Source organism: Chionomys nivalis, chromosome 14 (assembly GCF_950005125.1).
Source record: "Chionomys nivalis chromosome 14, mChiNiv1.1, whole genome shotgun sequence".
NCBI classification, from domain to species: Eukaryota; Metazoa; Chordata; class Mammalia; order Rodentia; family Cricetidae; genus Chionomys; species Chionomys nivalis.
Window position 1 is genome coordinate 61,761,764 of NC_080099.1, and position 17,193 is coordinate 61,778,956.

Here is a 17,193-nt window from a genome sequence, read left to right on the forward strand (position 1 = left end):
TCAAGGCTGAACTAAAAAACAAGAAGGAGGAAAAGGTCCCATCAGCAGGCTGAAAAGTTAGTGATTACCTTTCCACTGTTAGGAATCCCACAGTAACATCAAGATTATGGGAAATAAGATAAACACAGGAACCAGGTAAGATCCCTATCTCACAGGCTCCCTCATGTCTTTGAGCCACTATGAGTACCAGTTAATTGATTTTGTAGGCTGGGTATCCATGGTGCCCCTGACTACCCTGGTGCTCTGATCCTTCATTTGGAAGTATTTTGAAACCTATGCTCTCATGAATTGTGAAACGGGAGCAAATGACAACATTTTTAGCATGTGTAACCTCTCAGAAATCAAAAGGTAGTATGTAAAATCTTACATATATTAGTAATAAGCATGATAGTTCAATATACTTGGAAAAAAATCACAAGAAAATCATTTGAGTTCATTGACATAATTAGATTCTTTTTCATACCAGAAAATCGGTCCCATGAAAACCACAATGCTCACCTCTACTGCCAAGACTATTGCCATGATGTAACGTTATTGTTATGCACTATTGCTGAATACAACACTCATGTGTATTAGCCAACATGAAGTTGTTGACTGGTGCTTCACTGCTAGAAGACTCATCCCTGTGGACTGACACTCATGACACAGAAATGTATTCTGCATTCTACTGAAGAAAAAGATAATCATCAACATCATCCAGCTACAAACCCTCGGACAACAGTGACATACTAGCCCAATGGACTGATGCAATATTGGAATAAGTACAATGGCAGTAACCAGTCATTTTTTGATTGGATTTAAGGCCCCTCCAGGATATGGAAACCATTACTGACACTGCTCACATGGGCAAGAAACTGAATGGATAGGTCATAAGCTACAGGAAAACCCGCTACTATGATTTTGCTACAGCAGCACAGTGAACACAATGATTTTTGTTGACATATTGCTACACAAAGAGATCAATGTCTCAAACAGTATGCAACAGTGAAGCCGTGTCTCTAGTGAGAGTTGTATCTAACCCTGAGTCTTACAGCAATGTAGAGGGAGTGTGAGGTTTCATAATACTTAATCCCAGATGGAAAGCTTCGTGAAAACGTTCCCTCAATTTTCAGGGGAGAAGTCAGAAGTCAGTAGCTAGAAGAGGAGGCAGAAAGATTCTCACAACCAGATGTAATAGAAGATTCCAAGAAAACAAGGAAATTGATGAACACAGGAACTGAAAGAGACTGCAGCAATACACACAAGCATACAAAGGTTCAAGTCAGATGGGGGCTTTGTCATTATTTTGGGAAATAGAAACAGGCTTCCACCCCCAAACAGGAAAACATCAGCATTTGTTTCCTGACGGCAAAGAAAAAACAGTTTTCTCCAATGGTTTCTCACTGGGTAACTCGATCACTCCTCTTGGTAGGGTACATGCATTGGAATCATTGTCAAACAAAAAACCAACTCAATAGAAATGTGGTAGACTTTTGTGCTCATTGTCCTTTTCTGTGGACATTTTTCAGGTCTTAATTCCTAATTAAAAATTTCTTTCCTCTTTTTTATAATAGAAAGAGTGTAAGACCATAACCAAAGGTGGTATGGGAAGATAGGAGGCTGTTTGAGAAAATCGGAAAGGGGATAATGATCAAAATACATTGCATAGAAGACTTTCGATGATAAAATGTCACGAAAATAACAGACTGGTATGAATGCTCTCATGTATGGATGATACCCGACTTTCAAAAAGAATTACCACTAATATTTGTCCAAGTGTTCAATGAGGACGAAGGAAAGAGATCCTTTCCAACATGTCTTACACAGCCTACAGGAGCCTACCACAAGACCAGGTGATTTGAGCTTTCCTCCCTTGATCCCACATGTTGCAATAATATCCTGACTTACATCCAGAAATTTTCTTTGGACATTCATAAGAGTATGTTGTAATACACTTGTAGATAAATAAGTAATTAGAAGAAAATAATCTAAATATAAAATAAAAAGAAATTATAAGCCAGTCTGTGTATTTAGACATGAAAATCCTTATTAAAAGTACTTGAAATCTTCCTGCAAGTTCAACAACACATGAAAACGGCTATGTTCATGCTCAAGCTCAGTTCTTTACTGAAGACCAGGAGGACAATTTTAACATAAAGATGACAAATAGCCGGGCGATGGTGGCCCACGCCTTTAGTCCCAGCCGTCGGGACGCAGAGGCAGGTGGATCTCTGTGAGTTCGAGACCAGCCTGGTCTACAAGAGCTAGTTCCAGGACACGCTTCAAAACCACAGCGAAACCCTGTCTCGAAAAACAAACAACAAAAAAAACAAAAACAAAAAAAAAAGACAAATAAACATATGAAGAGGATACAATTTACAATGCCTATAGCTGCAATAATCAAATTTAACCAATTTCCAGAAAACAGCTGCAAATGCAGATAACTTTGCTATTTTTGACATGCCTGACACAAAATGTAAATTTTGACGGAGCCTAAAACATGCTACTGAGGACACAGAAGAGAACTGTGGTCAACCTGGGGAAGTCCACGGTCTTGGGACCTGGGTGTCTCAGCTGGCACAGACTCTTTAGACAAAGGAGTGATGAACAGAGTCCTAGGTAGTTCAGAATCCAGGCTTGGGATCTCCATTAGTCAACCAGTAGGAATAAGGGCTGGTGGCCAAATCCCCACTCCAAAGTTGTTTTGACAAATGAAAAGAACAGTGTAGGTCCCATTAAAGCAAAAATGGTTTGGAAGACAACAGTCAATCAGGTTATACCTGGTGTTGTTTGAGTAGATCAGAAGATCCTTTTCCAAATTTGTGGGTTCATACACGCTCTGTAGGTACTGCCTCTGCCACTGCTGTCCTCGAAGTGAAAGCGCTGCCTTCAACCTTCCAGGAGTAGCACCAACTGTATGTTAGTTTTGCTCGAGCTTTGCATGTGCATCTTGATCTGTGACCTGATTGGTGACATGTACAGATCTGAGCCAATCAGATTGGATAGACAATCGGAACTCTCTCATTGGACAGGTTGAAATCACGTGACTCGTGTCTGCACGAGAATGCTTGGCAACACACTTTGACTGCACGTGGGGTCCTGTGAGAACAGGATTAGAGCAGAAGGCTTTGTTTCTTTGTGTCTTTTGTGTAGGGACAACCCAGCTAGTCAGCATCACCCCAACACTTCTTCCTTTCCAGGATCGCCTTTCAGTTGTGAAAATGGACTTGGTTTCTGAAGACGGGATTTGTGTTTAGTCTTTTTCTTGTCTTTCCTTGGTGAAGGGGTCATCAAGTTATATTTGTACACTGTTGTCTTGTGAACACCCATAAATGCAACATTAACATACCCCAGAAATTCCTGTCTTCAAAGAAATAATAATCTATAATAAAAAAGGCTCTCTTAAAAATCCAGCATCCATGTCTCGAGTGCATGCAGATCTTTCTTTAAGAGCCCCCTTCCTTCCTTAATACCAGTGTCTCAGGCTATGTAAAAACCTTTACTTTATAAACTCGAAAATTACATCATCAGCTAGCCTTGGCTCGTTATACCGATACTGATCATAAATAGCTTAAAATTAAAGTAATACTAAACATAACCATATCGAACCACTATTTTCCTCACTGACTTTCCTCATTTTTGCACTCATTTTGTTATTGGACCTTTTAATTCAAAAATTTCTATTTCTCAGTTGTAGCAACTTCTACAATTTATTCTATAATTTGTATGTTTTCTAGTACACTGAGGAAACAGTCATTTTCTTGGTGAATTTGTCTTCAAACCTGGATGGATTTTGTACATTTCTTCAGTATTAATGCCCAATCTGAAACGAGGTTTTAAGACCTGTTGGTTTTCATGTGTTTTTTTAGAATGTCATTCATAAAGAATTCATGTAATTATCTCCTTCCAACTTGCTTCATTTTTGTGACAAGAGATGATACCTATGTGTGTTTGTGTGTATTTGTGTGTGGACCTATGTCTATGTGTCTTTGTCTGTGTGTGTGTGGGTGTGTGTGTGTGTGTGTGTGAGAGAGAGAGAGAGAGAGAGAGAGAGAGAGAGAGAGAGAGAGAGAGAGAGAATTCATATATGTGGGCCTTTAATGTAGGACAAAAAGAAACCAACAGGCTCTGAACCTACCCCAGTGTGTATTTTCAGGGCTTATATACCATAGGTTTGGTTGTGTATTCAGGAAGAGATACTTAGTCATAGGTGACTTTCACTGTAAGGAGGAAAATACATTGAATGTCTTGCTACCTACCAATTTATGTTTATGTAAGTTTGTCTGTAAGGGGTAACAGGCAGAACATGATACATTCTAGTGTTTTGTGTGCATGCATACAGGTAAGTGTTGTGTTTGTCTGTATGTGTGTGTGTATTCATGGGTGCTTCAATTGTTGTGGAGGGAGCACTTCACATGACCTATCACCACCCATGTATGTATGTCAGTGGCTATAGAAGAGGAGATTCTGAGCAGTACCAGGAACCAAACTATGCATGTGGTTGTTGTGGCTATAAGGTTCTGAAGACCTTTAAGTCATGACACCTAGCCCTGCTTGTAAGGCTTTGGTTGTAAGGAATAGGAAATGTAGCACTACCTAGCATCATGGTCTTGTGTGTCTAGGGGGCTTTGACTATGAATGAGTGGACACCTACTTGACCCAACACCAACCTCTCTCTTTCTTGGTCTCATGTACTTTTGTTGCTCCCTACTCTCTCTCTCTCTCTCTCTCTCTCTCTCTCTCTCTCTCTCTCTCTCTCTCTCTGTGTGTGTGTGTGTCTCCCTCTCTCTCTTTCTTTTTTTTTTTGTGTGTGTGTGTGTGTGTGTGTGTGTTTGTCTGTTTTTGTGCGTGTATCTTCTCCTTGTGCATGTTTCTGTGTGTTATTAGGCAATTCAGGGTTTGGGACTAAGCAGGCTCTCACATCTATTTGTGTGTGTATCTGTTTGTGAATTTGGCCTAAGATGAGGTGATAACTGAATGTGATCCCTTTCCATGTATGTGTGTGGTGAGTTTTGCTCATGGATGGTAAGAAGTCAGTAAATGAAATTCACATACTTGCTTTTCTGTGTGTGTGTTTGTGTTTATTTCCATGCAGTTTTTTGACAGACTGAGTACACCTAATATTACCTAACACCATTCATGGGTGTAAGTGTGGCCTTTGCTGTAGCAGAGAGTCTACCTAATATAATGTAACACCTAGTCATGCATTTTTATGTGGACCTTTGCATTTGTGCATGTCTTACTGAGGATGCATTGACACACAACCATGCATGGGGCCTTTGACAATAGGAGCTTATTCCTTAGGTTTCTGACAATTATTAGGAGTAGGGTGGGTACTTTGGACATGTCGCAAAGTCTCATATGTATCTGTGAGTGTGTGTGTACCTGTTGCCATAGAAAATTTTGTATTTAACTGGACATGAGTCTTAGCCATGTGTGAAGAGCTTTTTATATAAAGAAAGGGCTACCTAGCAGTTCCTGGGACCTACTCTTGTATGTTTGTATTGCATTTGTTTCTGACTGTGTGAGCCTGTGTACTTGTCTGTGAATATGTGTGTTTGTGTGTAAATACGTTTGCTTTTGAAAATTATGTTTGTTTGTGTGTAAATAATAAAATACATTCTATTTTAGCTGTATGTGCAGAGATGTGTGGGGACCTGTTGTTAGTTCCTGACTTTTTCCCCTCCATTGAAACACACAAACACACACACACACACACACACACACAGGGCTTGCTGAGTTTCCAAACCTGAATAGTCAAATTATACACAAAAACACACACATAAGACAGACAGAAACACACACACACACAGGGAGAGGGGGAGACAGAGAGAGAGAGAGAGAGAGAGAGAGAGAGAGAGAAAGAGAGAGGAAGAAGAAGAGGAGGAGGAGGAGAGAGGGAGGGGGGAGGGAGGGAGGCACGGGGATGGGGAGAGGGAGAGGGAGGGGAGAGAGAGAGATAGTTGGGGCTTTGACTGTAGAACAGGGAGAAACAGAGAGGCTCTGACTCCTAGTCCTGTGTGTATATTCAGGGCCGTATACCATGAATTGGGTTGGGTATTCAAAGATACTCATCAGGAACTGATACTTAGCTATAAGTGACTTTCAGTGAAGAGGAGCAGACACATAGAAGGACTTGACACCTACCCAATTTATGTTTGTAAAATCTTTGTCTATGAGGTAACATATTACTGAATCCGATAAATTTTAGAGCCTTCTTGTATGCATATGCATATATCTGCATGCATTTCAAAGTGTGTGTTTGTATTTGTGGGTGCTTTAGTTGCTAGGGAGGGAACTCCTCATATGATCTATTATCACCTGCATGTATATTTGGCTATAGAAGAGGGGATTCTGAGCAGTACCTTAAACAAAACTATGCATTAGTGGTTTATTTATTTATTTATTTATTTATTTTTTGAGACAGCGTTGTCCGTAGCTTTTGGTTCCTGTCCTGGAACTAGCTCTTTAGACCAGGCTGGCCTCGAACTCACAGAGATCCGCCTGCCTCTGCCTCCCGAGTGCTGGGATTAAAGGCATGTGCCACCACCGCCCGGCTTGTATTAGTGGTTTTATCGGTTTGGGCGACTTTCCAGAACAAGACAATAGTCCTGTTTTTAAAGATTTGGTTATAAGTAAATGGGAAATGAAGCAAAACCTGGCACATGGTCTGGGATGAGTTTGTGAGGGGTTATATAAGAATCAGTGTATTCCAGATACAGCAGGACTGATGAGCACGTGAGCTCACAGAGGCTGTAGCTGTACAGAGGAGAACACAAGAGGTCAATTCAGGTGGTGGTTCTGTCATTGAAAAGAAGTGGAAATGGAGTTCCATTCCTAACCAGACACATCTACAACTTTCCTGGAGGCAAAGAAATAATCAGTTCCCTCTAATGGTTACACACTGGGATCTTAACACGTCCTTTTGCTAGGAACCATGACCTGGAATTATTGGCACTCAGAAAATTAACCCAATAAGAAATGGGGTAGACTTTTGAGTGCATTTTTATTCTTTCAGGATATCTTATATGTATGTATCGCAAATTTTGATTTTTTTTTTACTTGTTTTCTTGCAGAAAGAATGCCAGAATACTATAAGACAAGGTAGGTTAGTAGGTTCTGCGAGGAGTTGGGTAAGGGTGAAAATGATCAAAAATATATTGTATAAAAGACTTTCAATGAGAAAATGTCAAGAAAATAAAAGACTGGTATGAATGCATTCATAGATGGATTCTACCTGATTTTAAATAGAGGCAGCACTAATATTTGTCCAACTACTCAATAAGGGAAAAGGGAAGAGAGAGTGTCCAACATGTTCTACAAAGCCTCAAGGACCTGCCACCCAACATGATGACTTGAGCTTCTCCCTTGATCCCAAATCTTTGAAAAACAGCACTGACTTCTAACGATAAGGAAACTTATCTTTTCCTCTGACTTTCATATTTGTGTTTGTGACACAGACAGACAAATACATACATAGCAAAATAAATTAATAGAACAAGACAACCCTAAATGTAAAATAAACAGAAATTATGAACCAGATGTTTATGGACATAGGCATGACAATCCATATTGAAAGTATTTGAAATTGTCCAGCAAGTTCAACAACACATAAAGAAGGCCGTATTCATGAAAAAGCTCAGTTTTTTACTGAAGAAGAGAAGAACAATTCTAACATGAAAGTTGACAAATAAACCATATGGAAGGAATACAGTATAAAACGAACCTTTAGGTCACAGGACTGACACCAATTGTCATTTAGACACCTAACTTGTACTGTGCATCCTGATCCAAGGCCTGATAGGTCACATGTACAGAACTAATGAATCAGATTGGCTCAGCAACCTGAATGACCTCATTGTTTAGGGTATCTCAGGTGACTTGTGTCTGCTCTACAATGGTTTGTCACTCACTTCGACCTCATGTGGGGTCCTGTGAGAGAAGGGTTACTGCAGAAGTCTTTGCTTCTTTGTTCCATTTGGCAGGGATATTTCAACTAGGCCATATCACAGCCACACTTCTTCCCTTCCAGGGTCTCCTTTCAATCCTGTAATATACTTGGTTTATGAAGGTGGGATTTGTGTTTAATCTGTTTCTACTATGTCATTAATGAAAGGGTCATCAGGCAATATCTGTGCACTGTTGCCTTGTGATCTCCCAAAAATTGACCATAAATAGGGTCCAAAGATTCCTACCTTTAAAGAACTATGTTTCTGAAATTAAAAGCAAGGCTCACTTAAAATTCCAGCATCCTCCACTTGAATGTGTGCTGATGTTTCCCTGAGAGTCCCGTCTCTTCTTGAATGTCAGTACATAGGTCTATGTAAAAGCCTTTACTTTGTGAAATCGAAAAGTACATCATCAGCTTGCCATGGCCTATTATACCAACACTGTTTGTCAATAGCATAAAATTAAAACAATTAATAATATAACCTCTTAAAACCACCATTTTATTTACTCTTTCCTCATTCATTACACTGCTTTTGTGATGGGTCATCTTAATTAAAAAATCTTTGTATCTCCATTGTATCAAGTTCTAGAATTTATTCCATTCATGTATTTTCTCAAACTTTTGGAAACACTGTCAATCTCTTAAAGAAATTCCTCAAGTTATTGGATGTAGTTTTCCTATGTCATAAGTATTCCTGCAGAATCTGCCACCAGTTCTTTTAAGATGTTATATTTTATGTGTTTTTTGAGAAGACTTCATAGAGACTTCATCTAAATCACTGCTGCCACTTCCTTTCCTTCTTGTGCCTCATGTTATCCCATGTATCCTTCCCTAAAATATGAATTCTTACATGAGTTCATTGCAGGTATATGTATGGATTTGTGCGCATATATAAACACATTTATTTCTAAATTATTGAGTCCATTTAGCTTTGTTTTATTCATCTATGTGCTTAGGAACTGCATGAAATATGTCAGAGCTTGTCCCTGGAGGAGACTGTTTTCCCCTCTCTACGTAGGGATTGACACCTAGCCTTGATGGCAGAGAGAAAATCTGTCTTCTTCATCTATGAAAAATAAAGTCAAATTCCTCCCCTAGGCCACTATGTTTTCAAGCTTTATATTTCGTGTTTTCTATACTCCTTCTCCAAAGTCTCTCATGTCCATCTTGTTGCAAATACTTTCTCTGATCAGTTTCCTTAATAATATTCTGATTCTTGAATTCTATTTGTTTAGAGACTGATTTACTTTCTCCATCACATCTATGGCATTTTGAAATTCTATTCACATCGTTAGTGTTGTAGTACATACCTTTATTCCAGCACTTAGGAGGTGACATCAATAAGGTCCTAATATTGAAGATATTCTTGGGATATTGACCTATTACGTTTTCTGTTGCTGATAGATATGATGACAGAAACAATGTGGGGAAGAAAGAATTTATTTGGCTTACATGTTCTGATCAACGTGAGTCACTTAGGGAAGTTGGAGCAGGAAGTCAAGCACGTGCTGAGGCAGAAAACATAGACAAATATGGCTACCGTCTTACTCAGTTGACTTATACTACATCAGACCAACTTGAAAGGGTGATGCCATCCACAGTGGGTTGGGATTTCCCCTATGATCCAACAAGAAAATGAGTCCTGTGACTGGTCACCAACTGCAAAGTCACAAGCCTCCTTTCAGATGCTCAGCATGCTAATGTTTTAGTTAGTGAGCTATCTTACTAGGAAATGCATGGAATAGCAATAGATTATATTGGGTGAGTGAGTCCACATCCAGAGAGACAAATGTTGAAAGTTCTTTACAAATACTCTTCTTAGCTTCAATTCTTCAGATGCAAGTATAAAACATGGAGGAAGAGACAGGGCTACCTGGGGTGAGTGGATAATTTGATGTATATGTGAAAGTAAGATTTTGATATAGTGGTGGAATATTTAGTAGGAGCTGAAACCAAATTATGTACGTATTTGTAGGGCTTTGGATGTGTGGGAGGACATATGTGGTAGTTGATAACACAGCCATGTTTGTGTAAGAGGCTGTGGCTACAGGAGATGGAACACAAGAAAGACCAGCATCTTGATGGGACTTGGTTAGAGTGGAGAATACATATAGAAATTCACATCAAGCTGTGGGCTGAGGTAGGAGTTGTGGGTGAGTTTAAACCCAGTAGAGCATACAAGTAGCCACATTTTGGACAGTTTTACGATATGAAGAGCCAGACACATAGACATGCAGATATTTGTGATGTTTTGCCTATAAAGCCTAGACTTGTGGTATGTGTGTATATGTGTGTGTGTGTGTGTGTGTGTGATGTACTAAGAATTTTGTCACTGGGTTTGGGGTACTGAGCACTACTGATCAAGTACCCATGTTGGTACATTGAGGCCTAGATAAGGGAAGGGAGAAACTATCATGACCTGAGACCTCATCCAGTGTCTATGATCTGTATAATATAAGGGCAGCCAGCAGAACTGGAAACATAGGCTGGAGAGTGGGCCTTCAGCTGTGAGGAAGGGGATACCTATTATACCCTGACACGTATCCATTTGCTTGTGTGTATGTGTGCTGTGTCTATAAGTGTGTGAGTGTCTGTGTTTATATGTATGTATCTCTAGTGTGCTGCTGTATGGGAGGGCTCTCAGATACCATGTCATATGTGCATGCTCTGTGTGTGTGTGTGTTTGTGCTCATGTATGTGGATTGTATTGTAGAAATCCTGACATTAGCTGGACCTGAACACATCTCCATATGGTAAGTGCATCACTTTGCCTATGAAGCAGGATGGCACACCTAGTTGTGATCATGTGTAACTTTGGTTGTAGGGAAGAGTTATGTCCTAGGACCAGATACGAAGACTTGTATGTATATGTTGAACTTTCACTATAGGAAATGGGTACCTAACATGATCAGAGAACTGACGTGTGTAACACTTCTATGTAAGACAGGCAGGGAAAACCTAGCGGGTCTTGATTCCAGGTTATGTGTGTGATTTGTGTTTATGAGAAGTGGTACCTCACAGGAGGAGTGCATGTCTGTGTGTGTGTGTGTGTGTGTGTGTGTGTGTGTGAGAGAGAGAGAGAGAGAGAGAGAGAGAGAGAGATTGAGAGATTGAGTTTTTTATATGGGGCTTTGGGTGAATGGCAGGGAGAAACAAAGAGGTCATGACATCTAGCCCTGTGTTTATTTTCTCAGCTTTAACCCTCAGTTTGGTTTTATTTTTGAGAGTAATTATCAGGAAATGATATTCTGCCATAGCTGACTTTCAGTGTAGGGCAGGGAATACATAGAAGGAGTAGCCACTTACCAATTTATGTAAGATTTGTGTGTATGTAAGATTTCTCTGCGAGGGGATAACATGAAGTACTTGATAGGAACTGGTGTATTCATGTATGCGTATTTGTATGCATTCAAGTGTCTGTGTTTTTGTATGTGTGTGTGTGTTTGTGTGTGTGAGAGAGAGAGAGCGAAAGCGAGCGGGAGCGCACGAGAGAAAGTGAGAAAGAGAGAGAGAGAGAGAGAGAGAGAGAGAGAGAGAGAGATTGATTGAAAACACATTCTAAATTATGTAAGATTGATGTGTATGCAAGATTTCTCTGACAGGGGATAACATGAAGAATCTGATATGTACTGGTGTTTTCATGCATGTGTGTGTGTGAGCATGCATGCAAGTGTCTGTGTGTGCACGCATGTGCGTGTCTGTAGTGCATGTACTGTGTTGATGTGTGCTTTATTGTTACTTAGGATATAATGCATATTACCTATCACCATCCACGTGTCTACTCTGTCAGTGGCTATAGAATAGGGGAGTCTGAGAAGTAGCTTGTTCCAAATCATGTATTGAGTGATGTTGCACATACCATTTGGCAGATCTTGCATGGCATGACTCTTAGTTCTTTGTGGAAGACTTTAGATAAGGAAATGGTAAATGTAGCAGAACCTGGCATCAGGATCTGGCGTGTGTCTGGGGGGACTTGACTGTGGGTGAGGGCTCACCTACAGGGCCTGACTCTTTCTTTTGTCCAAGGTTCTTTTGTTTCCTTCCTCTCCTCCCCTCCCCTGCCCACTCCAACCCACTCCTCCACTCACATCTCCCCCTTCCCCTCTCCTCTACTCCCCCCTCCTCACCCCACCCATTTCTTCCCCTCTCCCCCCCTCCTTTCTTCTCCATCTGCCCTATCCTCTACTACCTGCTTCTCTCCTCCCCTCACCCACACTACATCTCCCACATTCTACTCCCCACTTCTCTCCACTCCTCCCCTTACCTCTTCTCCTCCACTCCCCTCTTCTTTCCTCTCTTTCCCTCCCCTCTCCTCTTCTCCACTCACCTTTCTCTCTTTTCCTCTCCTCTCTTCTCTCTTACCTTCTCTTCCCCTCTCCTCTCCTTCCCTACCCTCCTCTCCCAAACTCTCCCCTCTCCTCTCCTGCTCTCCCCTCCCCTCTCCTCTCCCACCCCTCTTTTTCTCTCCCACCAACAATTGTTCCTGTGTGTAACTTGGCTTTTTAGAATTGGGAACACAGCAGGTCCTGAATCTTTTTGTGTATGTGTTGGATTTGGATATAGCAGAGGATGTAACTAACTTAATCTGATCTGTATCCATGGATGTGTATGTGAAGCTTTGCTTTTAGAGGCAAAAAAGGCAGGAACTGTCAAATAGCATATCATGTTTGTATGTGTTTCTCTGTGTTTGTGTGTAGTATGTTCTTTTACCTAGTAAAGAATGTTGGCACAGGAGAATCTTAACACATTAAACTGTCCATGTAAGTCCAGTGATGTGGACGGACATGCTTTCAGTTCCTGCCGTTTCCCCTCCATAGACAAAGCCTTATATACATGGATAGATAGCAGATTAAGCTAGTTATAGCCTCTCCTATAGCCAAATCCACACAAAGACAAATAGATTAAGGGCTGGCTGGGTCCCTAATCCTGAATATCCAAATTATCCACACAAACACATGCAGGGGAGAGAGAGAGAGAGAGAGAGAGAGAGAGAGAGAGAGAGAGAGAGAGACAGAGACAGAGACAGCGAGAGAGAGAGACAGAGACAGAGACAGAGACAGAGAGAGAGAGAGAGAGAGAGAGAAAGAGACAGAGACAGAGACAGATAGAGAGAGACAGAGAGAGAGAGATTGAGTTCCTATATGTGAAGCTTTGGATGTATGGCAGGGAGAAACAAAGAGGCCATGACATCTAGCCCTGTGTTTATTCTCTCAACTTTAATCCTCAGTTTGGTTTTTTTATTGAGAGTACTTATCAGGCACTAATATTCAACCATAGCTGACTTTCAGTGTAGAGCAGGAAATATTTTCAGGAAATAGCCACTTACCAATTTGTGTAAGATTTGTGTGTATGTAAGATTTCTTGTGAGGAGATATCATGAAGTACTTGATAGGAACTAGTGACTAGTGTATTCATGTATGTGTATTTGAATGCATGCATGCTAGTGTCTTTGTGTATGTGTGTGTGTGTGTGTGTGTGTGTGAGAGAGAGAGAGAGAGAGAAACAGAGACAGAGACAGAGACAGAGGGAGAGGAGAGATAGGGCACATTCTAAACTATGTAAAATTGATGTGTATGCAAGATTTTTCTGTGAGGAGATAACATGAAGTATCTGTTATGTACTGGTGTTTTCATGCATGCGTGTGTGTCAGTATGCATGCAAGTGTGTATGTGTTGTGTGTGTTTGTATGTGTCTATGATGTCTACGATGCATGTACTCTGTTGATGTGTGCTTTCATTGTTAGGTAGGTAATACCTCACTTACATATCACAACCCATGTATCTACTGTGTTAGTGTCTATAGAGTAGGGAACTCTGGAAGTACCTTGTTCCAAATCAGGTATTGGGTGGTGGTGGACATGCCAGTCGGCAGATCTTGCACAGCATGACACGTAGCCCTGTGTGGAAGACTTTAGTTGAAGGAAATGGTAAATGTAGCAGAACCTGGCATCAGGATCTGGAGGGCAGATCCTGTGTCTGGAGGGCAGATATGGGTAAGGGAATACCTATGGGACCTGACACCAAGATCAGTTTCTCTTGTTCCAAGTTTCTTTTGTTTCCCTCCTCTCCTCCCCTCCCTTCCGCTATGCTTTCCTCCCCTCCACTTTCCTTTCCTCTTCTCTTCTCCTCTCCCGTACTCTCCTCTCCTCCCATATTCTCTCCTCTCCTCTCTTCTCCTCATCTCTCCTTTCCTCTTCTCTACCAACCCTCTCCTCTCATCCCCTCTCTTCTCATCCATTCATATCTCCACCTACTCCTCCCTCTTCTCTCCTCTTTCCTAGTGCCCTATCTTCTCTCTCCTCCCTTCCCCTCTCTTCTCCTTCCCTCCCCTCTCCTCTTCCCCATCAACCCTCTCCTCTCTTCTCCTCTCCTTCCCTCCACTCTCCTCCCCTTTCTTCTTCTTCCCTCTCCTCCCTATTTCTTTCCTCCCTTCTGCTCCCATCCTCTCTTCTTTTTTCCTACGCTCCCCTTCCCTCTCTTTCTTCCCCTCTCCTCTCCTCTCCTCTCCTCTCCTCCTCTCTCCGCTCCTCTCCTCTCCTCTCCTCTCCTCTCCTCTCCTCTCCTCTGTTCTCCTCTCCTCTCTGTCCTACTCCTCCCCTCTTCCCTACCCTATTCTACTCCCCTCTCCTCTGCTCCCCTCCTCTCTTCTCTTCTCCCCTACACTCTCCTTTCCTTTTTTCCTCCCCTCTCCTTTCCTCCCTTCCCTCTCCACTCCTATCCTCCACTCCACTCCCCTCTCCTCTCAAACACTTTCCTTCCCTCTCCTCTCCTCCACCATCCTCTCCTTTCCTCTCCCCTCCCTCTTTTCTCCTCTTCTCTTCCCCCATTTCCTCCCCTCCCTTCTCCACCCCTCTTTTCCACTCACATCTCCCCCTTTCCTCCCCTAACCTCTCCTCCTCTCCCATCTCCTGGCATCTCCATCCTTCTCCTTCCCTCTCCTCTATTCACATCACCCCATTCTACACACCACTTTTCTCCTCCCCATTCCTCTCTTCTACTCCCTTGCCCTTCAATCTCCTCTACTTCCCTCTCTTCTTTTTACCTCCCCTCTCCTCCCATTCCTCCTTTGTCTTCTAATTTCCTCCCTTCTTGTCCCCTCTCCTCTCATACCTTTTCTTCCCTTTTCCTCTCTCCTGCTGTCCTCTCCTCTCCTCTCTTCTCCTTCCCTCTCCTCTGCTCCCCTCTCATTAACTCTTTTCCTCTCTCCTCTCCTCCCCTCCCCTCTACTCTGCTCTCTTCTCCTACCCTACCCTCCTCTTCCTCTTCTCTCCTCTCCCTTCTCCTCTCCCCTCCACTCCCCTCACACCTCTCCTCTCCCACCTCTCTTTTGGTCTCCCACCAACATGAGTTTGTGTGTGTAACTTGGCTCTTCAGAAACTGGGATCACAGCAAGTCCTTAATCTCTTTGTGTGTGTGTGTTGGATTTGGATGTAGCAGAGGATATAACTAACTTAAAATGATCTGTGTCCATGGATGTGTGTGTGAAGCTTTGCCTTTAGAAGCAAAAAAAGCAGGAACTGTCAAATAGCATATCATCTTTTGTATGTGTTTCTGTGTGTAGTATGTTCTTTATCTAATAAGGAATGTTGGCACAGGAGAATGTTAACACATTAAAATGTCCGTGTAAGTACAGTGATGTGGATGGACATGCTGTCAGTTCCTGCCATTTTCCCCTCCATAGGAAAAGCCTTATATACATGGATAGATAGCAGATTCAGCTAGTTATAGCCTCCCCTATAGCCAAATCCACACACAGACAAATAGATTAAGGGCTGGCTGGGTGCCCAGTCCTAAATATGCAAATTAGACAGACAAACACAAGCAGGGGAGAGAGACAGAGAGAGAGAGAGACAGAGACAGAGAGACACAGAGAGAGACAGAGAGAGACAGACAGACAGAGACAGAGACAGACAGAGACAAAGGCAGAGATAGAGACAGAAAGAAAAGACAGAGAAGAGGATTTAGGAACAAAAGATCCCGATAACAAGAGAGACACATCTTGGCGTGATCTTGCTGTATGCTGACTGGTGTCAGGTGTGGGGAATGATCCCCTTGGGCTCATACTGAGCAGTGTGTGTTGGGAAGCATGGTGGTGTGCAGCAGGGATTTACAAAGTAGTATATGTAGTATTGCAGTTAGCAGAAGCTAATTGCTGACACAAACCTAGAATTGTATGTGGATTTTGCAAGGGTGAATGGAATACACATGAATTTCTAGGTTACAGGCCCTGTTGGTCTATATCTCCTACAAACACTGTTATATATCAAGCCTGTTTATGTGCCTTCTCTGTATTCCGAGTCCTGAATGTGCCACCTGATGTCAGTCCCTGAACAACTCCTAACCATTCACCCCGCATTCACTGCTGCAAACTAAACTACCCTGTAATCCACAATGCATTGGAAGTGATCATGGACTATGAAGCACACTCTCTGACCAAATGATCAGGGGGCACAGTTTCTGCCTAGTAGCACTAAGAAGTGGCTTGTAGGTGGTGTGGAAGAGTGTTCTAGTTTAATTCAATATACAGTATGTTTGTGGCTTCATGGTATGGTTTCCACAAGGCCTGATATGGAAGGGATTACATAGGGCTGATCGAGGGGTGGTATCCAGCTGTTTCTAATACCACCCTCTGCATTGAGATGGTGGCAGGCAGGCAATGTCAAGCAGTGTCAATTACTAGCAATGTTGTTTAGCACAGCAGATGGGAGGGGACATGTGTGAAGGATCTTTACTACTATTGGTGTGGGAGTTGTTGGGGGAAGGAACATGCTGGAGTGCCATAGTAATGTATATGTATGACAATATATGAGTGTACAGGTGAGAAAAGTGTCAGGTAAGGGCTGATATCTAAATTGATATGTGGATTGTGGCTGTGGATGTCCATCAGTGTCTGACAGCTAGATGTTTTGGGATATATGTGGGGTGTCAGCACAATCTGGCTCCATGTATTCATTGTGAGGCAGCAAGGGTGGTGTGGTCTGCATGGGTTGACATCTAGCATTGAGAGTGGAGCAGTGCTGGGGAGTGTGCAGCGTTAGGCTCTCTGGCCTCTAGCAGCAGCATAGAGACTTAAGCTCAAGCAAGGCTTACATCTGTGCTATGCTCAGCATCCCTCTTCTGGACTGACGTGTTTGAGAGTCAAAAGTATAGTTGAATGTCAGAAGAGGAAATGAGGCCCCAGCTTTGGAGAGTCTTCATTCTGCTTCTTTACCATATCTTCACGCAGTAACGTTGAGGGTTGCATGGGTTTAAGAGTGATGAGAG